The sequence below is a fragment of the Sus scrofa genome, chromosome 7 (assembly GCF_054392235.1).
Source record: "Sus scrofa isolate SSC_HxYL_T2T_F1_AM1 chromosome 7, Sscrofa_HxYL_maternal_Yorkshire_Landrace_v2.0, whole genome shotgun sequence".
In the NCBI taxonomy this organism is placed as follows: domain Eukaryota; kingdom Metazoa; phylum Chordata; class Mammalia; order Artiodactyla; family Suidae; genus Sus; species Sus scrofa.
The window spans coordinates 63534831-63559353 of record NC_139389.1 but is presented as its reverse complement, the minus strand read 5'-3'; the positions used below and the strand labels follow the sequence as shown (position 1 = coordinate 63559353).

The 24523-nt window shown below is 53.1% G+C and overlaps 1 long non-coding RNA gene across 2 annotated transcripts in view; it reads right to left on the bottom strand.

The window, feature by feature from the left end:
• Positions 1 to 24523, bottom strand: part of LOC106510139 (uncharacterized) — a 35265-nt gene that overhangs the window by 4968 nt on the left and 5774 nt on the right. The window contains exon 2 of one of the 2 annotated variants that reach the window (XR_014809220.1): positions 14890 to 14988. This is a non-coding gene — a long non-coding RNA (uncharacterized LOC106510139). Of the gene's footprint in view, positions 1 to 14889; positions 24518 to 24523 lie in introns of those variants that run through there. The other variant, XR_002345803.2, reaches the window with a different exon arrangement.

Here is a 24523-nt window from a genome sequence, read left to right as displayed (position 1 = left end):
GTTCCCATCGTGGCGCAGTGGTTAACGAATCCGACTAGGAACCATGAGGTTGCAGGTTCGGTCCCTGCCTTTGCTCAGTGGGTTAACGATCCGGCGTTGCTGTGAGCTGTGGTGTAGGTTGCAGACACGGCTCGGATCCTGCGTTGCTGTGGCTCTGGCGTAGGCCGGTGGCTACAGCTCCGATTCAACCCCTAGCCTGGGAACCTCCATCTGCCGCGGGAGTGGCCCAAGAAATAGCAACAATAACAACAACAACAACAAAAAGACAAAAGACAAAAAAAAAAAAAAAAAAAAAACACGGACGTAGGAGAAGTTCCCTCTGTCTACAGAGTCACCGGATCTCTAAGAGATGGAGGGGCCCATGAAGACCAGCAGGAAGGAACTGGAGCTTTGAGCACACGGCTTTTCAGACTGTGAGTGTCCCAGGCTTAGACTGTTGCCCTATTTATTATTTATTTATTTATTTTTGTCTTTTTAGGGCCATGCCCGCTGCATATGGAGGTTCCCAGGCTAGGTGTTGAATTGGCACTGTAGCCGCTGGGTTACGCCACAGCCACAGCAACGCAGGATCCGAGCAACCTCTGCGGCCTACACCACAGCTCTCGGCAACGCCAGATCCTTAACCCACTGAGTGAGACCAGGGGTCAAAGCCATGTCCTCATGGACGCTAGTCGGGTTCATTACTGCTCAGCCACGGCGGGAGCTCCCTGGACTTTCAATTACTGAGAAGCTCTGATTGAGAGGGCACGGCGCACGGGGCTGAGTCGGGGAAGAGCGGGAAAGGCCATGGAGCCAGAGCCGCTGGTCACTGGATCCTAAGACTCCTGTACCTGAGCAAGAGGGGCCATGCTCTGTGCCCCCTCTTTGAACTTTCAGGATTATTGTGCAGAGCTGGAAAATCTGAAGGCGCAGCCCAGAAAGCTGTCCAGAGGCCCAGTTCGGCAGGCCTCCAGCCCCTTCCAGGCCTTGTCCCCTAAGCCAGGGCCTGCAGGGGACGATTGACACACTCCAGGGCCTCAGCCAGCAGCTGCTCTCCCGGCAGGCTCTCCCTTCCTGTCCCTGTCAAGCTCCCTTCTGCAGGCTGGGCTGGGCCTGCTTCCCACCTCTGCAGGGTAGGTGTGGGCTGCTGGGCCGGGGGTTCCGTGAGGACCTGGGAAAAGAGGCTCTGCCAGTTCCTGATCCTTTACCCATTCCAAAAACAGAGGCCCGCACTCCAGTGTTAACAGGGACAAAAATCTTTCCTCTAACCCCCCTTTATCACCCTCCCTGCCCCAGTGGCCAGAATTCACTGCTCCCATTCCCATCACTGTGTTCCTTCCATGGGTATAAAATCAACCCAGGTTTGCAGTGGTCATGAGCATCACGGACTTTCCGAGCCAGAAGGAAACGAGGATTCCTCAAGTTCCACTCACTCATTTTGCCGGTGAGAATGTTGAGATTCAGGGTGGAGGATGGGCTGGCCTCCTCCGGGTCAGGCAGCAAGCCAGTGACAAGGACATGCTCGTGCCATGTCTGTCAGACTCTCTTTCCTGCTTGGGGCCAGGGCTAGGTAAGGGCCTAAAAGAGGGTTTCTCCATCATATCCCCAACAAGATCCTAGCCCAACCATGGGCGGCAGGGGTCTGGGGCCAGGGGAGGCCATAATGCGATAAGCAGACTGGCCATCTGGCTTGGGGACGGAGGAGAGCCCAGACTGGCCGCTTCTGCTGCCTGGTCCCGGGGGGCCCTGTGTCGCGAGAGACAGACTGCCAGATGGACAGGCACTGCCCTGGGTCTGGGTGGAAGCCAGTGAGTTCCCTGTAGTGAGAGCTAACCAACTTTCAGATGTGGTGAGGTAGGAGTAGGGAGGTCATAGGGAGCAAAGCCAGGGCCCCCCACAAAAGGCAGAGAGGCAGAAAAGCAGGATGGGGGAGTAGAGATTCCCACCAGGGGGAGGGGGGGGCGCTCAGAGCCTGGCTCCCCAGGTAGGCTCAGCTCCACAGCCACAAACAGGTCCCCCTCCCAGGGAAAGGCAAACACATCTCCCCTGGCACCTTCTCAGACATGCATGCAAAACTAATTAACATGGGGAGACATGCAAGCAGCCGGCCAGCTCCACACCCTGAGTCCACGCAAACAAGGCAAGCCCTTGTCCGGGAGCCGTGCACAAAGCTTTGTTGCTAATTTAGGCATCTGTCTCTGTCTGGTCTGGTCCTCCTGCCTGCGCTGGGGTTGTTCCCAGCCCCTTGGACAATGCTGGGAACAGGCCTGCCGATCCCTTATTCAAATCACACCCAGGACAATGAGCTCATTGTGCAGGCCACAGAAAAAGGGATGCTGGGGCGGTGGTGTGTGTGTGTAACGGGGAATCGGGAGTGGAGAAGGGTGTGTGGTGGGGGGGTGGCAAAAGTAGGAACCCAGGAAAGTGTTTACCAACACAGCCCCTGCAGCTGCCTCGGGCCCTCTCCCCTCCCCCATGGCCCGGGACAAGTCCCGGGATTCAGAGGTGAGGCCCCCAGAGTGGATGAGGGGCCTTCTAGCTCCTGGGCTGGCAGATACAAAGTCTGGCTCAAACCTTCGCCTTGGGGCCCTCTCCCACCCTCTACAGCCTACAGCTACCCCTGCATGTCCATGGCCAGACGTGTGTCTTAGAGCTTGGTTTGGGGGATTCTTTTCTCTCTTACCACAGACTGAGCAGTGTCAGGGACAGATCCTGGACAGGGAGGAGGAGACAGGGCTGGGGGGAGAGGTGCTGGCAGCAGGGCAGGGTGGGACCTGCTGTCTCGGTCATTGTCTTCAGGCAACATGGCATTTTCTCCTCCTTCCCAGCTAATAAATTAGAGAGGGGACCGTGAGCTTCGAAGGGACAGGCTCCCCACGGACGGCGGGGAAGGCAGGTGGGAAGGCAGGCTGCAAGCTCATGGCAGATGGGGCTCACGCGGCCTGAGGCTGCTCCCACCACACCTGGTTAGACACTCGCCCGTAGCCCGACACAATGAGCAGCATTAAACAAACAAAATGAAACAAAAAAACCCTATATATATATATATATATATATATATATATATCACACACATATAAGTATATATATACAATATACAAATCCCCTGCAATTCCCGAGGGGGAGATCCAGGGCTTTGAAATACCCTCCCTCCTATAAACACCGCCCACCCCACCCCCCAGCTCCTTGTCGCACGGGAGCCCGCCTAGACAGGCCGACGTAAACAGACATGCACAGCCTGACACTGACACGCAGACACAAAAAGAAACACACACACCCAGAGGCAGCCCCAGACACACACACTGACAATGGTGTAATGAATGCTGGCTGGCGAGTGCATTCAGTCAAAAGCCCACACCGCTGGCTGCCCAGCACCAGGGTGGCTGAAAGGTTATGGAGAGGCTGCAAGCCAGCTCCCCGCAGCCTCCTCCCCGCTCTCCCAGATAGGGGAGTAAAACACCACATTCCAGGCAGCCACATGGAAGCAAACACCTCCTGAGCCAGAAAAGTTCAGAACTGGTCTCAGCCCTGAGTCAAGGCTGTCGGAACTGTCCTGAAAGGATTTTATTTTATTTTATTTTAATCTTATGTTTAATACCAAAAAAAAGTGTTTAAAAGTCTTTTTTTTTTTTTTTTTTTTTTTTTTTTTGTCTTTTTGCCTTTTACCACGTCCTGCGGCATATGGAGGTTCCCAGGCTAGGGGTTGAATCAGAGCTGTAGCCACCGGCCTACGCCAGAGCCACAGCAACGCAGGATCCGAGCCATGTCTGCAACCTACAGCACAGCTCACGGCAACGCCAAATCCTTAACCCACTGAGCGAGGCCAGGGATCGAATCCACGTCCTCATGGATAATAGCCAGATTTGTTTCCGCTGCGCCATGGCAGGAACTTCTAAAAGCCATCTTAATTGTCCTGCATTTTGAGACATGTCTTAACATTGGGGCAAAGTGGAGACTCGCCGGGATCTTTTTCGCATGCAGTAGAATTCCCAGGTCTGGGTGATTTCCTCCTGCAGTTAAAGTAATTTTGAGAAGGGCATACAGGATGAAGAGGAACACAAATTGTAAAAATCTCAGAGATTCTTTAAAATGTGCTTCCTGGGATGGAAGGCGAAGGAATGCTTCCTCGCTACTGGCCCAGAGCAGAGGAAATGTCTTAGGTTGAAGCATATGAACTCACCAATGTTTGACTGGTTTCGATCTATAAAAAAGAAACTTCTTATGGGCCAACCTAATAGGCAATTGGCTCCAAGAACTACCAGGATACCAGAATATTTTTCCCTTTTTAGGTTTCTTCTCCAAATTGGGTTATTTTCTTCCCAAAGAAGGAAAAAAACAGTAATCCAAGACCCAGGTCTACCTTGGAGCATTTGTCTACAGCCACATAAACTACATTGTGCAGAAAGGTCAGAGCAGCCGCTGGAATGACCTGTGAACACAGACACACAGAGAGACAAACACATAGCCCACAGCCTGTATCGGGCCAGGACCCATCTTCAGACACCTCCACCAGGGCTGTAGCTTCTCCTGTCCCTGTCTTCTGACTCTGGAACGTGTCCTGAAGAGGACAGAAGGAACATGAGACGAGAACACAATGGGAAATGTGACAGCCCCGCTCCTGGCTTGTCCCCAGGGAGGAGCATCAGGGGCTAGCGTGGGGGTCCCTGCAGGTACTCTGTCCTGGAGGCACCAGCAACTGGGAGGCTCTGAGACAAAAAGCCTGTGCTGTCAACTGGCTACCGCATTTAAACCCAAGGGTAATCTCTGTACAAAGACGGCACTCCAAACTACCTCTTAGAGAGCCACGCACAGGAAGCTACCAGGGCTTGAGGCCACTCGGCCAGGGGCGGGGGCTGCTTTTTACCAGCAGCTGGGTATCCGTGGGCCTGTCACTCAGGGAACACAGAACACAGCATCTTCTTTAGAAACCACCCTCACAAACCTCTCTGGAGGTTCTCAGGGAAGGGAATAGAGATTTCAGAAACAGAGTCCAGCACTGCTTTGCAACCACTTCCTGCTTTGTCTTTTTTTTTTTTTTTTTTTTTTTTTTTTTTTTTTTTTTTTTTGGTTGGGTTGGTTTGTTTTGTCATTTTAGGGCCGCACCTACGGCATATGGTGGTTCCCAGGCTAGGGGTCCAGTTGGAGCTGCAGCTGTCAGCCTACACCACAGCCACAGCAACGCCAGATCCAAGCCTCGTCTTCAACCTACATCACAACTCACGGCAACGCCGGATCCTTAACCCAATGAGCAAGGCCAGAGATCAAATCCACATCCTCACGGATACTAGTCAGGTTCATTACCACAGAGACACAATGGGAACTCTACTACCTGCTTCTTGTCCACAGAGGAAGGCCTGTTTCACACACACTCATCTTGCCCACCGGCAAGTTGGCGGGTCTGTACCAAAGCTGAGGGGAGGATACTTTGCTGAGAGTCTCCAAATGACCAAGGACTCCAATCAAAGATTTGAAACCGCCATCCACACATTGGGAAGTGGCATGGTCGCTCCTACATCTATGGCAAGTACTTTGACCACAAATGCCATGTAACTCCTAGACTTTCATCTTTCTAAATACATACATACACACTAACCTCAACAAGAAAACCACCAAAGCAGGAATAACAAGATGAAATCTGCTTGGCCTTTCTGCTCCTGGGAGGCAAGTGAGGGAAAGAGAGCCTTAAGTCTGGGCTTTTGGGCTGGTGGCTGGTAGATGTACTTACAGGGTGGGCTCCAAACTAGCAGCTACATGGAATATTCTTCCAATACTCTTCCAAACGCCAGATGTGTTGAAAGAAGGCAGCTGGATGCCCACTGTTGCTAATTTAGAGTCAGGCTCACCTGTCAGCCATTGCACTCAGGATCCGGTCTGAGCAGAACCAGGATAGAATTCTAGCCTTGAGCCCCCAAACAATGTTGAATTTCTTCCAAGGAGGAGAACCCTTCTGTATGTGAATTCATCCAGACGTAACTTATCATTTGATCGCATTTAAGATGCTCCTTATCAGTCTCAAATGCAAATCCTGATACGTTACTGCTATGTTGATTCCTAGGATCAAAGTTTCTTTTGTTTTGTGTTTAGGGCTGAACGCATGGCATTTGGAAGTTCCTGGGCTAGGGGTCGAATTGGAGCTGTAGCTGACAGCCTACACCGCAGTCACAGCAACGCTGGATCTAAGCCACATCTGCAACCTGTACCACATCTCGTGGCAACACTGGATCCTTAACCCACTGAGCAAGGCCAGGGATTGAACCCTCATCTTCATGGATACTAGTCAGGTTCGTAACCCACTGAGCCACAGTGGGAACTCCTCAAAGTTGTAGTTTTTTTTTGGTTTGGGGGTTTTTGTTTTGTTTTGTTTTGCTTTTTGCTTTTTAGGGCCACACCCGTGGCATATGGAAGTTCCCAGGCTAGGGATCCAATCAGAGCTACAGCCGCTGGCCTACGCCATAGCTGTAGCAACATGAGATCTGAGCTGCATCTGCGACCTACACCACAGCACACCAACTCCGGATCCTAAGCTAGGCCAGGGATCGAACCTGCAACCTCGTGGTTCCTAGTCAGATTTGTTTCTGCTGCGCAGTGGCAGGAACTCCTCAAAGTTGTTTTTTGAATGAAGAAAAGATGATTGCGATGTCACAGTTCTATAGAGAACCAAAGGAATCTGGAAAATTAAAGTTATAGCTCAGGGTAAAGGGCAGCTTAAGGTCACCAAGGGAAAAGCATGAAATGGCCTCTGACCCAGCTCTACCAGGCTCTTTGGGGTATGGACAGGGAAGCCAGGAAGCCACAAATGGGCAAGAACGGTCATACCCCCAATGCCGGCTAATCCAACACCCACTACCCGCAGCCTGACCTTCTTGTCCCGAATGGGTAGATGAAATTCCATATTACACAAGCTTGAAAGTGCTGGGCCTAAAGTGTTGGGCTTTAAAGGGACTGTAGTTCTTTTCTGTGTATCCCCAAGGCCTTGCCCAGTGCCCAACATATAGTACAGGGTCAATAAAAGCCAAATGAATAAATGAAGGCAGTGAGAAAAATACCACCTGCTATGAGAAGACCTCCAATTTCTCGGCTCCATGGCACAGCCCTGGTGGAAATCCAGGCCAAGAGCCATCAGAGGTGAGACACCCAGGGTGGATGGGTCTACGTGACTCAGACTGGCCTGGCAGCACCCCACACCCATCCTTCTCACAGCAATGAGGCCATTCCTTCACCTGCCCTCCAGCCCTGCTGATCTTGGCCTCCACCATCGGACCTGCTCTTCGTACCCAGGTCTCTGGCCCAGTCCTGTGGGATTCCGCCTGCCATTCCATCCCCACCTCTGAACCTCTGTTAAGGGGACCCTCCCCCTCCCCAGCCTAGAAGGCCTGTTTGGGTACAATGAGCCTGCTCCAATGACTCTAATTCCTCCTCTTTTAACTCCCACAGACTCAGTCAAGCTACATACACCCTGAATGTGTGCTTCCTTCAGCTGGTTTCTGCTCTTGAGGGGTCAGGGTTGGTTCTCCTGGGGTTGGTTCTCTCTGCACCTCAGAGCTTGGAACTGATAGTCAATAAACACCAGAACCGAGTGACTGAGAGAGCTGAGCTCAGTCCCTTGCTCGCTGCCACTTTCCCTGCACCTTAACCCATTACAGATGTGGGGCCCACCAGCGAGAGCATCACCTGTGCTTGGTGCCACCCTTGCCCCATGCACATACTCTAGGGCAGCAGATAGGGATGCAAACTGACTTTTGTTTTTCTTTGAGGGCTGCACCCATGGTATACAGACATTCCCAGGTTAGGATCAAATTGGAGCTACAGCTGCCAGTCTACACCACAGCCACAGCAATGCGGGATCTGAGCCTTGACTATGACCTACACTGCAGATCAGGGCAATGCTGGATCTTTAACCCACTGATCGAGGCCAGGCGTCGAACTCTCATCCTCATGGATTCTAGTTGGGCTCATTAACTCTGAGCCACAATGGGAACTCCCAAACTGACATTTCTTGAGTGCCGCAAGGTATTAATTACTATCTCTAATTTTACAGATGGGAAAACTGGCTCAGCGAGAGAAGTGGAACAGTGCGGCTGAGGGGTCTGAACTAGGTCACAGACCCGGACGCCCACTGAGCCACGCACACCGCCTCACCCCGCCATGATCTTGAGCCTGCAATCCAACAGCACAAGAGAGAGGAGTGGATTAGAAACAACAAAAGATGGCGTAAAGGAAGGGTTCAAGGAGAAGGGGGGCTCTAATGAGGCCTCCCTCTGTATTCCCAACCTCCGAGCACTCCCTAAGCAAATGACACACCTGCAGGGGCATATGCACCACTTCTCCTGGACTGTGCCCCTAAACTGGGCAGACGGGAAGATGGTCTAACGATCTTGCTTTAGGACCACACAAGGGTGTGGATCCCTTTGCCATCTCCAGAAGACAGAATACTACCTCGGGGGCTGTAACATTGCAGAAAAGCCAGAGGTTCAACCTTTGCACCATGGGGAGACCAGTGGGCTTGAGTCAATTCCTGACTTTACAGATCAAAGCACAGCCAGGCTACAGACCACACAGACAATTACGAGGAAGCCCAGACTGGGTGGGATGCTTCTCACTCCTCCGACCACCTCGCCAAGGCTCCCAGGGTTCCAACTACACCTTCCCACCAGGGTCATCCATGGATATTACCAGCCCAAAGCAGGAGATGTTACACAACCTGCTCTAGCAACCCAAATGAGCTCCGGCTGCTTCCCAAAGCCCAGGCTGACTCCCTAGGAGACGAGGACTCACAGGAGACCCAGACTGCCACCTACTTAAGAGCTGTAGCTTCTGAGATGTACTCCATGTGATCACCCCAATGACATCCGGCTTATAAAAGGAATGTCCTTAAATTACATATATCGCTCTTTTTCCTCCCCAAGAGATGGGCCTTCAAGGAGATAAAGGATGCAAAGTGCTAGCACAGAACTTGGCACAGCATCAGTGCTCAATAAATGGTTCCTGTCACCATTATCATGACTCAGTATGATCTCCTGGCTGCCCACGCCTCACCTCCCTGACATGCGAGGAGACTTTTTTTATTTTTTTTCCATAAACTCAAGGCTTACTAGGGCTCGGAGACTCTTAACCCAGCTCAGAGTTTCCAGGGTAGGAAACTGAAGTTTCTGAGCAGGAAAGGGGACCGGGAGGAAGAGAGGACCCACAGCCAGGAGTCCTCCAAGGTAAGAAGGTCCCCGTGCCCTCGGACAGCAGGGTGAGCCTAGTGCCTCCCCAGCAAAATCCTTCTGAAGACCCGAGGCTTGGCAAGGAGCCAGGGCAGGAGGCTTCTCCAAGAAGATGCTGGCTCTGAGCCAAGGCGCATCCCAGAAGCTTCAGCTCACAGAGGCAGCAGAGGTGGAGGGGAGGAGGGGTAGCCAGAGGAGGGGCCACAAGGAGGCCTTAGGCCAAAAAAAAAAAAAAATCAGCTTAAAGTGTGTTTGGCACAAACCTGGGATACGTGGCTGCCTTCCCCTGCTCGTGGTGTCCACACATCTGGGGGACAATGAAATCACTGAGAGGACCAGGATTGGGGCGGGGGGTGGTGGTGGTGGTATTCCACACCTGGGAAAATGCCCTCCCATCATCCGCTACATCTGTGGCCCCGGACCCAAAAAGCTGAAAAGCATGATGCTGCCTGTGGATTCAGACCTTCTGCCTCAAAGGACTGAGGGCTAACTCCTGTTTAAGAGGCTGTACCAGGTACTCCCTAGAAGCCCCGTAAGGCCTGAGCTTCTGCATCGGGCTCCAGCCTGGCTCTTCCATGCACAGAGCTCTGTGGCCACAGGCCTTCCAGGGGTAGGTAAGGATTAGTTACTGAGCCCTGGAGGTTGGAAGAGGTCTTGATTCTCTAGTCCAGCCCAATGAAAATACGAGTGACCTGTATCATTAAAAGTTTTCCAGGAGCCACATCAAAAAGTAAGCAGAAACAGATAAAGCTAATTTTAATACCTTTTATTTAACCCAATCTTATCGTTTCAGCATGTCCCACAGACCACATTGCAGGAGATCAATAGTGGTGAGGCTAACAGAAAGCACAACTCATGACTCCAGTAACCTCCCGCATTTTCCGATGAAGATGCAGCCCAAGTCTCTAAGGAAAGGGCAGAAAGGAAAGCCCCAGATTCCATCCCTACAGCTGGGTCCATCAGCCTTTCCTTTCAGCCTCCTGATAAATACCCCTGGCCTACGAAATGATCATTTTATGATAAATCAAGTTCAAGGGGACTGCAACTTAACTCCTTGAAACAGACCACCCAGGGAGGCTAGATATACTTAAGATCACAAGCTTCAGAACAAAGACCAACAGAAAGAACAGGAGGGGGCTCTGGGAAACCTCTGCCTGGGAGGCAAGGCCCAAAGAGGACCCCTGTGTGTGCCAGTGCTGAGCCGGGCCACCTGGCTCCTATGGGGTGTAAAGACCCACACTCCAGCCCTGGGTCTGGGTATTTTTTCTACCACGTCGCCCTGGAGGAACTCCCCACAAAAGATCCTCTCTGCTTTGGAAGGCAAGAACAAGTCGTGCTTTTACCCAGTGCTTCTAGTTTTCTTACTCCGAGTCGCCATGCCAACACACAGTCATAATTACTGAGGAACGAGCCAATAGTGGCAGCATTGACAAAGACACTACATCAGGGCCTGTGAGCTAAGCAAGGTCAGGCTCCTCGCGGCCCCCGGCTTCCTGCCCACTTCCTTTATTCCACTCTGATCCATCGCTTTCTCTTCATTCTCTTTCTCTCCCGCCCAGATGGTCCCTGATTATATTTTCTCTGCACAGAAAGGCACTATGGCTCAGTGTATAAAACACTTTTATAGCAATTAGGAGACAGGTTCTCCTTTGAGTCTCTATTTTAACTTGTGGGAAAAGTCACTTTAACATCCAGACCTCAGTTATTTCCCTGTGAATGGGGAGAATATTTCGGACCGTGCCTATTCAGCCAGCAAGTGCTCGCATTTAATTCAACTACTAAATGCAGAGGCTGGTGTGTGTCCAGCCAGCTCTAAGATCTTCTTTATGATCAGCACCAGAGGCACCAGAAGCTTCAGGGAGACAAAAAGAATGTTCAGATCAGAGAGGGAGTTGGTTCTAATACCCTGAGAACAGCAGGGCTTATAACTCCCCCCCCCCCCCGCACCCCCAGGGAGGGCAAAAAGCTCAGAAAAGGAGCCAGGAGCAGCTGAATGGTGGGCTCTATCCGATTATAAAAAGACAAGTGGGATGGATGAGAACTACCAGGCTAAGTGACAAGCATCCTGAGGCCCCCAGTGAGAACAAGGACATGCACCCATTTCAAATGAGAGGTCAGAAAAAGAAGGCAGACAGCCATCACCCGGGCCCTACACAAGAGCGCCCCAATTTCAGAACACCCAGTGCACCAACATCTGAACTTACAAAGGAGATAAATTGGAGGCTGATGATTAGCATCACAAAATGATTATTCCCTTTGTAAAAGGCTTCACTGCAGGACTGCTTTAAATAGTGCGTTTAAACCATGATCTGATTTGCTAAATTCGATTTATACACATCTACTGCCTAAGCTGGCGTGCGGCTGTATTTACATGTCTTCCCTTGGCACGGAGGAGGGGAGAGGCCAGCCACTATTTGGGGCCTTTAATCCTTGTAGACAGTAACTAATCTGGGGAACTGAACCCTGTTTTTCTTCCACAGCTGGGGCTTTAGCTATAAACTGGCCTCAACTCTCCACCCTACAATGCCTGGGCAGAGCCTGGCCAAAGACGGTGGTCAGGATTTGGCCAGATCTGTTGGAGCCTTTTGGCTAAGAAGGGGCTCCTCACCAAGAAGCAGACCCTCCTCCCCCACAAAGGGGTGACAACCTCCCAGGACAAATTTGCAGAGAATCTGGCCAGTGACAGGTTCACTAAATGTATTCAGCACTGACAGTTATCATGCTAGGGGTTCAAAGGCTACCTTTTGTGAGCCATGGAAATCTGCTAATCTGTATAAATTCTGGGGCATCTGATGAGCCATTCTGATTCATACTTAAGCCAGAGGAACCAAACCTGGGCAGGCACAGAAAGGGTGTTCTCCATCCAAAAAGGACAAAAGAATGGATCCACCAGGACAATCAGGAACTGACAACTGCCAAAAGGGAAAATACACTACCCAGTTCATATCATTTGCCAAAAGAGAGAGGTCTAGGGATATCATGGGCTCAGGAGTCAACATTAAAACAAAACAAAACAAAGTCCCCCCAGAGAACTGAAACCAGAACCTCCCTCCACCCCACCTCCTCAGCACCAGAGAGCCACTCTGAGAACTGCTCACGCATTTATCAAATATTTACAGACACCTACAATGATAAGCCCAGCCCAGCACTAGGATCTGAGGGAAGAGAAGGAACAAGAAAGGATGCAGGTCTGAGGAGCTTATAGCGGGGGTGGGGTTGGGGGGGTGGAGGTGTCATTAAACACAACAAAACCATTGTTGAGAAGCCCACGAAAGCCCCCCTCATGAAAGGACGGAATCTGGACTGGAAATCAATCGGGACCCCTGGTTCCCATTCCTTGCTCTGCTAGCTAACTTCATGACCTTAGGGAAAATTACTTAACCTCTCTAGGCTGGCTCCTCATCTGTGACATAAGAGGTTGACCTACATAATCGCCAAGCTTTAAATCTTCCATAAATAAATCTTAACAGAGGGGGAAAAATGTCTATCTCCAAAAATCCTGATGGGTTTCCTATTTTGAACAAGGTTAGAAATCATCATGTTTTCTTCTTTGTCTTGGCTGCTAGGAGGCTCAGAACAACCACAACATTAAATCATAACATTTATTTTAGGCCAGAGCTTTAGGCCAGGAGATTGGGGGTGGGGTGACAGGAGAGCCCTCCTTTGCGATGTGGGGATGGGAGCTTGGATTCAGGACAGGTGGGTGCGGGTTTGACAGAAGAGACAGCAATGGTGATGAATCCAGGTATGTGTTGTGTTGTATGCAAGCGCTCCAGCCTGTGGTTAAGAACTCAGGCTTTGGGGCAGACAGCCCTGAATCCACATCCTGGCTCTACCACACCCAAGCTACAGCCAAAATCACGAAGAGGCAATCATCTCCCTACTTAGCAAGCTCCAATGCCTGTTAAGTACTTAGAACCGGGCCTGGCACAAAGCAGGACTCAAAACACAACGGACATTACTGGAGTTTCTTAGTCAGTCTGTACAAATGCATATGCGTGGAGCCTGCCTTAAAGACGCGGTGGCTCAATCGGGGCAGTTAGAACAACAGCGACTGAGCTCAAATTATTCAACCAGGTTTGGGGTGGGGGGTAGGGTGCACAGAAGAAAAACCACAGCTCTGACCTTTGAGCCAAGCCCTGGAGGAGTAAGAGCTCAAAGTTGCTGTTCCTCGGGGTCACTCCCGCCCTCCTCCTGCCTCCTCGGCAACGGACCCAAAGCAACCCGGAATGGTGCGTCCTCAGCGCCCAACACCAGCCCCACGCGAGGCCGTCGCCGGACCGCCCTCCCTGTCGGCGGGGCTCTCTGCAACTCGGTCCAGCCATTAATGCACTCGGGACCACACCCAGGTCTGGACAAGGTGGTCTCGGCTTGCTCGCCACTCGGGCCTCGTGGTTTCAAGCAAAAGCGGGCGGTATCCACGCGCCCGACATTCCCCGGAAATAAGGCGAGGGTGTGAAGCCCCGCGGTTCTGGGCTCCAAAGTACCATCGTGGTTCCGTCCCGCCCGCTCAAGCCAGGTCGAGCCCGAAGGCCGTCTCCGCCCTTGCCTGATGCACGTAAGCGAGGCGGGATCGGGCCGAACGCCTCAGTTTCCGCCGCGGCCCCAACGCGCACCGCCAGGCTCTGCGGCTTCGGCCAGTAGCGCACGGAGCGGCCTGTGGGGCGCGGGCAACCGCACGGAGGGGCCTGAGGGGTGCGGGAAGGAGAACGGCGGCCAGCGGCCGTCTCGCAAGGCCCGTCGGGGTAATTACTACCCGGAGGGCCTGCCTGCCCTCGGCGAGCATTGGCCGAGGTACCGCGGGGCCGGACGCGCTCGACGCGCCTCCGGCTTCTGTGCTGCCGCGGCGGGGCAGCGCGAGTAGGAGCTCCGCGGGGCGGCGGCGCCGCCACCCACCTCGTGGCCACGCAGTCATCCTGCCGCCTCACCCCGCGCTCTCAAAGTGGCCTCCCCGCCTCCCTTCGGCCACGGGGTCACGGCCGCGGGGTTGCCGCGTCCCCCTGCCTCCCTCGGCGGGCCCCGCGCGTCCCGTTGGTGCTCCCCGCGCTCTGGGGCCTGCGGGCGCCTCTGGTTCCGAAGGCCGTAGGCCCGGGCTCCCGGGTGGACACGAGGTACGAGCACGTAAAAAGGACTCGTGCTTTGCGGAGACTCGGCCCCCGAGTCTGGGCCGGTTGCTCCATTTCCTGCAGCCTGCAGATGGGGCGCGGGCACAGGCCCCAGGCCTTCGGGGCCTGCCCGGTGCAGGGCGGGCGGAAGGCAGCCGCGCATCCCCGGTCAGCGGGGAAGGCGTTGGCCACTGCGCGCCTCAGGCTGTCGCCGAGAGCCGACGCCAGGAGCCGGTGTGTCCGAGAAGCCGCGTCGGAGGCCAGAACCCCTCCAGCCACTATTTGCTTGGCGCCTACTGTGTGCTACACGCCATGCTCTGCGCCAGCTCTGCCGAAGTGTATCGCAAAGCGCGACTAGCCAGTAAGTGTATTTATTGTTACGTCGTTTCAGAGGGCGTTGTGTGTGACCTGGGCTCGGGGAGGAGGGGCGCCTTGCCGGCGACCCAAGTTAACACACAGCGGCTCCACCGCCCTGCTTTTGGACTCGCCCGATGTCAGGGCTACCGTCTGGACAGCCCGCTTTTGAAGGCACTCAGGGCGGAGCAGGGATGCAGGCAGTCAGCTCCTCTTCCCATACCTCGGCTTTGGCCACTCACCTTGCCTCCGGCGCGCCCTCCTGCGAGAGAGCTGTGCCCACGGTTAGTTCGTGCCCGCGAGAAGGGCGCTGAGGAGCCGAAGCTCTTGCAGGGAAGTAGCTGTAAAACAGAGAGGAGACATCAGGTGCCCCCAGGCCCCCCCAGAGAGCGCCCCGGTCGACTGGAAGGTGGCAGTGGGGACACGTGCATCCTCCACGTCAAGGAGGGAGGTCGCGGGGCGCTCTGCACGCCTCTGCCTTGCCCTCCCGGGAAGCAAGATAGAAGCATGGTGGGGTGACAAGAGGGAATTGCGGGCCCAGCCCGGAGCTCGTTATGGGCCAGTGGGCCAGGCATCCAGCCACCTGATAGGGCGCAACTGGCAGTCAGCCCTCCGGACCAAAGCCCTGCTCACTTGGAGCTGAGGCTCCGGATATGGACAGCCCTGAGGTGGGGCACCTGGGTGCACCTAGGGCCCAGCGTGTCATTCTGAGCCTGCCATCGAGTTCCCAGAATGACCTCGGTGTCCCCCCAGACAGCAATGTTCATGAGTGCTGAAACTCAGAACCTGCTGGAGCTGGGACTCCAGGCACCAGCTGTTAGAAATCCTGAACCCCCGAACTGACAGGGACCTCCTGGTGACAATCAACCTCTGGCCATGGAAGTCAACCCCTATCCTGCTCCCTTCAAACCTATAGACATTTATATGTCCTCCTCCCCAGTGAGAGAGGCTTGGAACTTTACACTTTATACTCATTCCAGCCTTCCAAAAGGGGTTGCTCCTTGGAGTTCTGTGTCTTGCCTCCCAATTCAGGGGCCCATTATGCATGGCAGGCACTGGTCATTTCTTCCAAGGGATTCTGGACTTCTGTTAGTGCTTTCACTGAGTCTGCAGCAGGTGGAGGTTTAAATTTCAGATCCAGACATTTATGTGTACCCTCTGTCCAACCCTGCAGAAAGAGCTGTCATTTACTCAGCACCTACTGCATGCCAGGCACTTTGTGTATTTCTTCCTCACATGACCCCTGGAGGTGCAGGTCCTACTATCCCCATTTCACAGATGGTGATACAGAAGCCCAGAGAGAGGAGGTGACTTGTCAAGGATACATGCCCTAAAACCCTGCTTCCCAGGTGTGGGCATCCTTCCCACCCCATAGCTGCCACCCTTCTGGAATTTGGATTGCTGGATTATTACCACAGTCCAGGACTGTTCTGAAGTCCACGCTAGTGTCTCGGTTCAGGATTGTCACCCCTAGGGGCAGAAAAGGCCACCAAGGAAAGCCAGGAAGAGCCAATCTTCCTGCCGTCCCCAAGAGCCATGATGTGGGAATTCCTCAAGCCCTTTTGGGCGCTCCAGAGGTATTTCCTGTTTCTACCCTCTTTAGCCTGGGTCCACCACCTTGAGGGAACCTGGCAAAGCCTTATGCTGGCCAATAGTCCACTCCTGATTTTTAAAATCCCAGTGTACACAGTCAAAGAAGTGGGTGACCTGTATTCTGATCAGGATAATTCAAGCAGGAGAAAATGAGACGAAGGGGCAAGGAGAGCAGATATTTTTACACACAACCCCAGTGGAGACCTGAGGGGATTCAGGAGCTAAAAAGAGGAGCATGGTAAGGAAATGCCCCTGTCTCTGGTTCCCCACAAGAAATTTCATCCCAACTGATAATCAGACAGGAAGCTGTAACTCCCCCAGCCTCCAAGCTGAGAGATGCTTTTTCTTTAAATGACGATACTGTGACGTTAATGTTTCTTTCCTTCCTTTTTTTTTTTAATGAAACCTCTATAAGAGACAATCTCCATTTTGAAAATTATGTCCATTGGGCTGGAGGTGAAAGAAGGAAAAGGCAAAACGAAAAAAAAAAAAAAAGTTTGGGCTTTTTCAGAAGAGGGCCAGGGAGACAGCCCCCACCCCCAGGCTTCCTGACACTGCAAAGATGGCAGCTGAAGGTTAAGATGGGTGGGTACAGACTTGGGAGACACTCAGAATGGGGGTAACGGTAACGGAGGGGCCAAGGGTCTGAAGCCACACTCTCCAGAGGGCAGAAGCAAAAGGTCCTTTTCAAAACAAACCCGAGTTGCAGGAGTGTGGGACCAGCCTAGCCCAGGGGACCGGCCAACCCCTTTTCCAACGTGCAGTCCGTCTCCACCCTAACAAGACAGAGGAGGCTCAGAAAAGGCCACCCCACACATTCCTACAACACACAAAGAACCTGCATTTGGCCAGAGACAAGAGAGCAGCTCCACTCACAGCACCCCCTAATTCATGAGGGGAACAAAAACTAGGTTGCCAGCTGATAGGGGGAGGTGAGGCTGACCAGTGAGGGGCTCCAGTGCCTGTGTGCGAGGAAGTTCTAATTAGCACAAAGCCAGCGCCTTCCATAACAGCTCTCCCTCCACTCCTGGATGCCTCGGATGGGAAGCAAGCTGCAGCGTGTGAGCTTCACCAGTCCCCCATCCTTAACAGACCTCTGGTCGGAGCAGGGCTATCCTGCATGAAGACCACCTCAAACCAGCCACCCCACCAAAAAAAAAAAAAAAAAATTGAATTACAGATCTGGCTTCTGGGTCCATCCGAGGGGGGGGGGTGTTTACCCCTTGCCCAAGGCCACTGCAAACATGAAATCTCCTAAAGAGTCCTGGCAGACATTCTATGTAGATACAACTCTAGATGGGTCAAAGGAATCCATGGTCAGAGCTATCAGGAGGCAGGTGGACAGGGATTGATCGGAAGAGGCAGCCAGGAAGTTTATGGGGTGAGGGAAGTGTTATCATGGGGTAAATGCATTTGTCAGAATGCCCAGAACCACTGTACACCTGTGATCTGTTCCTATATGTGAATTATACTTCTAATAATAGACATGGCGGTGTCTAAGTATGTGGCAGTGTATCACACACACATACATACAGAAGTCTCAGCCCCTGACGGGGTTTCTCCCATAGCCTGTGATCTCCTTCACGTGAAGGTTCACACTGTTTGCAAGGGTCATGGTGGGGAAAGGGGCGGGAGCCGATGGGGATGTGGGGCCTGTGCTCTTCTCACAAACACGCAGCCTCGGCTGGCCGGGTAGGGAGGAGGCATGTCTGAACTGAATCAATTAGCTGCAGAAAACTTCAGAAAAGAAGTAAGACCCTTCATAAAAACAAAGCCCACTCCTTAATCCCCAAAGGCAATCCTCTCGCCCATTCCCAGGCCATTCCTCGGTAAACAAAGAAATCCCTCCTTCCACCTGCACACCTCGATATGTGTTATGAGCTGACGGTAGAGACTGCATTCCAGCCGGGCAGAGTGTGCCCTAATGACTGGAAACCCAAGGGCAGGTGACTGAGGGGTTTCCCCGTCTCTTTCTCGCCCCTTCTCCCCTTCCCCCGCAAGTCTGTTCTTTCGTAACTCCCCTCTCCCTCGCTCTTCCTTCTTTTCTTAAATTAGTGAATAAGCCAACCCAAGGCAAGCAAATCAAGGCAAAGACATCACTAACTGTACTTTGTTCATTTATTTTGACAAGTGCAGTTTAATTTTAATTATTTATGATAATACTTCATAGTAGATGAGTAAATGTGCTGGGGTATATTTGGTAACATTAATGAAGTCTGCCTAATAGGAACCTTCACTCCAGCTCCCGCCTGGAGAGCTGCCTGCTGGAGAAGTGGGGTGAGACCAGTGGTCTGTGGTAGGGTTGGCAATTTTTTGTGGGGGCGGGGGGGGGAGCTTAATGGGTTTGAGGATTATCGAAGGGAAAATGAACCCAATTCGAGAGAAGAGGCAAATACGCAAGCCCATAATGGTGTGTCTGTGTGGATTGTGTGTATTTAAACACTGAGAGAACACACTTTGTGGTAAAGAAGCCCAGGCGTGCACACATGCCACATGCATATTTACACATGAATCTCGAATGTGCAAATCAGCAGAGACCCAAAGAAATTAGGCTCTGGGCAATTAAAAATTGAAATAAAAGTGGGAAATGTGATATACAGAGTTCTATATCTCTTCAAAGTCTCCCTCTCCTACTTATCATGTGCCTCAAGTGGGCAAGCATGGTGCAAAATGTGGACGATAATGAAAGGGGTAGGGAGTTTCTTTAGCTGGTGATTACTTAGGAATGCTCCCTCCAACACACAATGAACCATGAAAAACTGGTCTCCATCAATGCACCATTTTAAATAAGAGTGATCTTTCTATAGCTCCTCCTCAACCGGACTGCCATCCTTAACATAACTGATTGTTATACAAGTATATGACTCAGTATATAGATCACACATATATAAGGATGGGTATATTACATATACAGATATGCAATCATTTGGTCCAAACACATAGATATCTTGGTACACATCAAGACCTATGTTCCAAAGCATTTACAGTATTATTATCTACAATAATGATAGACTTGCCATAATACAATTAATGCTTAATTTTGACTGTAAAGAAATAGTTGACCCTTTATTTTAAAATAAAAGTAAAAAAGTACCTTGAGGTTCCCTGTTTCCCATCTCTACTCTGCTCAGACCCAGGGAGGTTTAGGGACATTTCAAGAGACAGAAGTGGACACTGCCTGCCTCAGGATAGAGTCCAGGATTCTTGCAGAGTTTATTGGCTAGATTTGGTTCAGCCCTGGGGACAAGAACTAAAACTCAGCAATTGCTGGTTTCTCTTACGGAGGATTCCAGTGGGGGAAAGTGAGGCTGCTCCTCAACTAAGGCACACCAAGGGTTCAGAGAAGAGGGTCCCTTTTGTGGCATAGCTGTGTATGTGAGAAAGGGTTAGCAGGATCTGCCTGCACCCATGAAATGCCTTCTTACAACCCTTCAACCCTCCAAGCAGAGGAGTTCTTGCCCATTAGAGCAGGATCATCAGCTGGAGGCACCTGGCTCTCAGCTTTCTTGCCTGGCCCCAAGCTCCTCGAACCCATCTCCTTAAAGCCGTGGCCTGGCTCTGGCGTGGGAAAGGCAGTTTGGAGCTTTTCACAAATCCAGTATCCCCTTGAACCAAAACCAATTAGCCTGGCCCAAGGTCCTGTCATTGAGGCCCTGGCCCTCTTTTCAAACCCCTGCAGCTCAATTGCGGTGAGGGGCTTGGCCAGTGAATGCCCGGACCACTTAAAGTGGTGCTTAAGCCGGACTGGCCTGGAAGGAAGGAGCCAGCACTATGGGAGCTGCAGCAGCCCATTCTCAGAGCCACTGACCAAGGTTTTGTTCCAGCCACATCCCCCACCCTGACTCTATTTTGAAAAACCCTCCCCTCCTGTCCAATTCCCAGCTGTCTGGAGGAGAGATAAAAAGCTTTCTCTATGAAGCCACGAGACACCCAAACTTGGCTGCCTCAGACAGAAAGGACATCCCCAAGTTCTGAGTTCCATCCCCAAACATCTTGCCCTTCCTTTTAAGGGGAGAAGGGGCACTAACATCGATAGAACACCTACTGTGCCCTCAGTGTCTACCTTGAGCCTGCACAGCAGTCCATCTGATGGATGAGAAAACCCAGACTCAGAGAGGGGAAGTGACTTGCCCCCAATCACAGCACTTAAGAGTAAGGCAATTTGGAGGAACCTCTGAGAGCCCCTGAACACCACTCTCTTAATGAGAGAGAAGAGCGTGAGAGGTTGGCCAGAGCAGTCCTATGGACCCAGATGAGAAAGGCAGAGGGGAGCACCCCCTGGGGGTTGGGAAAACTCCTGAAAGAGCCACTCCCAAGACAGCTCCGGTCTCCACCAAGGCCCTGCCAACATCGTCCGTTTTCCCTCTGTCTGACCCAAGATGAACTGACCCTAGGGAGAAGGGGGTCGGATAGGGGACGAGGTGCCTCTGCCTTCCTCCAGCCCCCGCCAGTCATCACCTCCCTGTCCAGGAGGAGTGAAGACTCGCCCTCTGTGATGGGCGGCACTGCCAGGGCGCCCTGGCTGTCGCCATGGTGACGCGCATCCCACCCTGGGCCAGAGCTGATTGGTCACTCTATCCAGGCTGATGGAGGGGGGCTGAAGTCTAGGCGGGATAGGGGTAAGAGACACCCCAACACACACGACAGAAAGAGACTTGCCAAGGGGGAAATGAGGACTATTAAAATGGCGCCGCTGCCTCCATGGGGCCGCTGCTGTGGGTGCGCAAAGCCGGGTTGGAAAAATCCGGGTGGTGGGCTTGCCCGCGCCGCGTCGCCTGGCTTCTGGAGGGCGCGTCAGCCCCTCAGGGGCTGTCCCCTCCCTGCCTCTCTCGGACCTGGCCTACAGGCCAGCACACCCCAGCCGGCTGGACCCGCCCCGCGCGCCGCACGTTCGGGCCCGGCAAGCGCGGTGGATTAGCCCTGAGCCCGCGGACCCGAGGGCGCGGGGCGGCGCGTTTGGGGTGTGAGGGCGGGGCGGGCGGCGGCCGCGCCTCTAATCCCCGCGCTGCGTGTGGGAGCGGCGGGATCAGGGAATTAGCGCTGTAACTTCGGATTAGTAACGCTCGCTAAATGAGCGCCTAATTCCGACCCTTCATGCTTTTCAGCGTCGCGGCTGGGCCCTGGGAGGCCTTCTGGCCTCACTCCCTCTGCGCTCTGGTCCCATTTCCCGGGAGGTCGGCCCGCGGCCGTGAAGAGCTCTCTGACCAGTCTAGATCAGGCCTCTGGCCCCCGCCGCCGCCTGATTTTCCGCAGCGCCCAGCGATGCCAGCTTTTCATTTGCCAGGGCAGAGGCCCAGCTGGTGCTATAGCTGTTCACTGTTGGGAGTTCGTGGACAAGTGAGGGAGCCCTTATGCCTCGCTCAGCACGGTGGCCGTCTTGATCCTTGCCCCACCAGTGGCTTGCAGGTGACCTTGGGCGAGCCACTGGACCTTACTGAGCTCGTTATTTCTAGATGTCAAACCATAGCGGTTAGGTGAGGAGCGTCTATGAGATCCCAAGCACTCCTGGCTTCCAAGCTGCAGCTTCAGTTGCATTCTCAGGCTCCCTAAAGCCTTTTTGAGTGGGGTGGGGTGGAGGAAACTTGCGGCAAAAATGAAGCCCAAAGATGGAGAGCCTGGTGGCCAGAGGAGGCTTGTGGGTGGGCCTCCCTGGGGCATAGGAATTAGAGTAGAGAGGGTTCAAGGCCAGCCTGCTCCTCTGGGCCTGGGCAAGCCAGACGAGGTTTGATGGGGTGAGGCACTGATTTTGAGTCTGTGCCTTGGCTTCAAGTGTCCAGACTGGACTTGAACACGGCTCTGTTAGAGATGGGCATTTCGTACCCAGAGGCCCAAATCTGTTCAGCTGGCCTGTCGCCCAAGGGCCGCTTCTGGTGGGTGTGGGTTGGAGTCCGTGAGATTCGAATTCCGGAGCTCTCTGTCGGCGGAAGCCTCCCTCCCCCCGCCTGATCCTTCCCTGACTCGGAGGTTTGCAGCAATGATTTTGATTTCGTAGAAAGCGGAAAGAAAACAGCGTTCTCCCTGCCTTAGACTCCTCTGCTGCCCCCGACCCAGATTTCAGGACTGGCCAGCCAGTTTGGGACCCTGCAGTTAAAATTTTTTTTTAATTAAAAAACAAAAACCTCATAGGAATTGTGTAGGCACAGCTGTGAGGCTGCAAATCCACTGGGCTACTAGAAGGACTAGTTCTTGAAAAATAGCAAGGGATAGGGATGGCGGGAAGGGAAGCTTAAAGCCCCAGACCCAGGGCCAGCTGGCAGGGAAAGGGGGCAGGGAGCACTGGGTGATGAAGCAGGAAGAGCTGCTCCGGTTTCCTCTGAAATGGGGTCATAATTAGCGCACAGGCTCCCAGGTGCGCGAGAAGGGAGGGGCCGCCCAGGGGATGCTGCCCAGGGCCTCCTGGATCATTTGCTCGCCTCTTGCCTGGAAAAAGGGAGACTGGCCTTTTAAAATGAGGGAGAAGAGTGCCACATAGGTCCACGAAAACCTTTCTACCTGGTGATGATCTCTAGGGAGGAGAACTGGGGCAGAGGGAGGGCAACTGAATTTCCCTGCCAGGTCTTTTGTTTTCTTATTTTAATTTTCTTTTCAATAGCTAATACAGTCGAGTGATTCAAAATTCAAAAGACGATGCAGTGAAAAGTCTCCCTCCACTATCCACCTCAGCCTCATAGTTTCCCTCCCCAGGTCAATAGATTTCTTTTTTGTACTGTTTGAATTTTTGCCTTTTACACATATAACCTATTTTCAAAAGAAAATCGTTAGGCAAAGCCCCCCCCCACCCCCCAAAAAAAGGATTGGAGGAATGAAAATGGAAAAAGGTTTCCCTCATAAAGGGGACTGGGCAGGTTCTGGGTATCAGCCATATAAATCACTGAGGGAGAGGCTCTAGAGAATGAAGTGGGCAGAGATCGGAAAAACGCCTGGCCCAGTTTTGCACATCTGAGTTCTGAGGCCCCAGAAGAGTCACTTTAGGCCTCCAGATTTGTTTCCTCTAGTGTAAAAGGGAAATGAGATGGACGGTCATGTCTGAGTGGTGGCTCAAGTCTATTCCAGCCTGCCTGTCATAGCACTCACACAACTAGGTTCCTAGAAAGCTCCCCCCAACCATCAGGGGGTCTGAACTCACAGAGGCACCTTTCTTCCCAGAGGCATGGCAGGGTCCAGGGCTGGGCCTTACAGTCACTCATCTCTGGGAGCCCAGGTGGTTCCCCAAGCTTCCAGGGAGCCCTGAGCTTCAGGACAAGTTGAGGTGTCAAGGAGGAAAGTGACCTGGAGGCAGATAAGGACTTCCAGAGGCACCCCAGCTCAGTGTGCTGGGTGAGATCCAGATGCCCATGCAGAGAGCAGGGACGCATCCCACTCCCCACATCAGCTAAGAGGGGCTGGGAGCCTGAGTGGCCGGGTGTGCTGCATTGGGTTGCCATGGGAACGGAATGCAGATTTCCCCCAATTGCTTTTTTATTTGCTAGATATTGTAATACATCTTATGTTGCCTTGCGTGTGGGGGGGGGGGTTGCAGGAGAGTAATGGGAAGGTGCAGGGAGCCTGCCTGCACCCTAACCGTTGGGGAAAGTTGGGGAGGTGCGGGCAGAATGGCCGAGCCAGGGCTGGTGCAGAGGTGCCTCGAGGGTGAGCTAGGGCCCTCCCGCCTGCTCGCCGACGCTTGGTTTGTATGCAGGGCAGGGCTGGCCCGTCGGGGAAGGAGGCCCCCGCCCGGCCTCTGCCATTGAGCGCACTCCTCGCCAGTTCTGCTCCGCTTCACGCTGCACACAGACCCCCCAACTGCACACAAAGGCAGCTGCCAGAGCCCGTGAAAAGTGATCAAATTATCAAGAACTTGACCTCACCGAGGGGCGAGGCTCTGGCAACCCCCAAGCCGTATGCTAATGACGCTCAGGGGCCGATTCGTCGAATAATTCGATAAAGGGCGCATTGTTAGTGGCAGGGCAGCCCCCTGCCCACCCTTTCATTTCCCCCCACTCCCACCCCCTACGGCCGCTGTCTCTTTTCGATCACATTTGCATCCCAAAATCCCCGTCCGCAACTCTGGAAGAGGATTGTTCCAGCCTGATTTATGGGGTGAAGGCGAAGGCTGGCGCCTTCCCCGCCAGCGACCCTTCTGCAACCCCAACCCCCTCCCTTCCCCCGGCCCGCTCCACATTGGGGTTCCAGCTTCGACGCTGCGGGATGGGGTGGGGGCGGGGAAAAGAAGAAGTAGGGGGAAAGCTGGCAAGTTCCTCCAGGGTACGGAAAGCGTCCCGGGAAAGGGAGCCGAGGTCAGGT